At 38.5% G+C, this 1,046-nt stretch overlaps 1 pseudogene; it reads right to left on the reverse strand.

Moving 5' to 3' along the window:
* Nucleotides 1-347: 347 nt before the first annotated feature.
* On the reverse strand, nucleotides 348-466 carry LOC120586334 (uncharacterized; annotated as a pseudogene).
* Between the last annotated feature and the right edge of the window lie 580 nt (nucleotides 467-1,046).

Below are 1,046 nucleotides of genomic sequence, written 5' to 3' on the forward strand. Positions count from 1 at the left end.
TGGGATCAAAGGCCACTCTGTTTCGACTTGAGAAGATGCCACCATATGTGGCCACTGCTGCCTCTCAGATATGAAACGACCTAACTTATTAGCGAAGCAGAAGTCCTCACTTCCTTCTTCCTGGGCCATACTACAGAACGTGGATTAGACTAATCTCAGTAGGTTCTCCCTAAAATCTGTAAGACAATGCGAAGTTGCTTCTTCCTAAAATCGATAAGATAATGTGACGTCACTTTATTCCTTTTTAATTTTTTAATTCTTTTATATATTTTTTTCAGGAAAGGCAACCCTTAGTTGACCTCACAGATTGCAAGGACCTTGTCAGCTTACAATCCTTTATTTGTTTACGCCTACAGCACCAGGTCTTCCTAGGAGGTCTCCCATCCAAGTATTAACCAGGTCCGACCCTGCTTAGCTTCCGAGATCAGACAGAATCAGGCTTGTTCAGGGTGGCATGGCCGTAGACGCTTTTCTCCTTTTAATCATCTCAAATTCTTTCAGAAAATCATGAGAATGAAGAGACCCTTACACGTTATAAAAGAATCTGCTATCGTTGAAAACAAATCTAACGTAGCCCATCCATGGTTTCTAGTAAAGTACCTCAGAAAAGTGCTTCTGCCTTTGGAATTGGCAAAATAATACCAATTTTTCACAATTTCTTCCAAAAAATACAAGCAGAAAGAACACTTCCTAACTCACGAAGTATGGCCTTCCTCCGACAACAAAACTGGGTAAAAACATGGTGAGAAAAGAAAACCAAGGGGCAATATCTCTCATGAATTTAGACAAAATGTCAAAAAACGGTAGCAAATTTTATCCAACACCACTAAAAAGTATTGTACATCATGATCAAGTGAGATTTTTACCCCCAGGTATGCAAGGCTGGTTCAACGTGCAAAAATCAGTCAGTGTAATTCACCATATATAAAAAATAAAAATCATATGACCTTATCAGCTGATGAAGACAAAGCATATAACAAAATCCAATACCAACATGTGATAAAAACACTCAGTAAACTTGGACTAAAGAGGAATTTCCTCAACTA

Source organism: Pteropus medius, unplaced genomic scaffold (assembly GCF_902729225.1).
Source record: "Pteropus medius unplaced genomic scaffold, Ma_sr-lr_union100, whole genome shotgun sequence".
Taxonomy (NCBI): Eukaryota; Metazoa; Chordata; class Mammalia; order Chiroptera; family Pteropodidae; genus Pteropus; species Pteropus medius.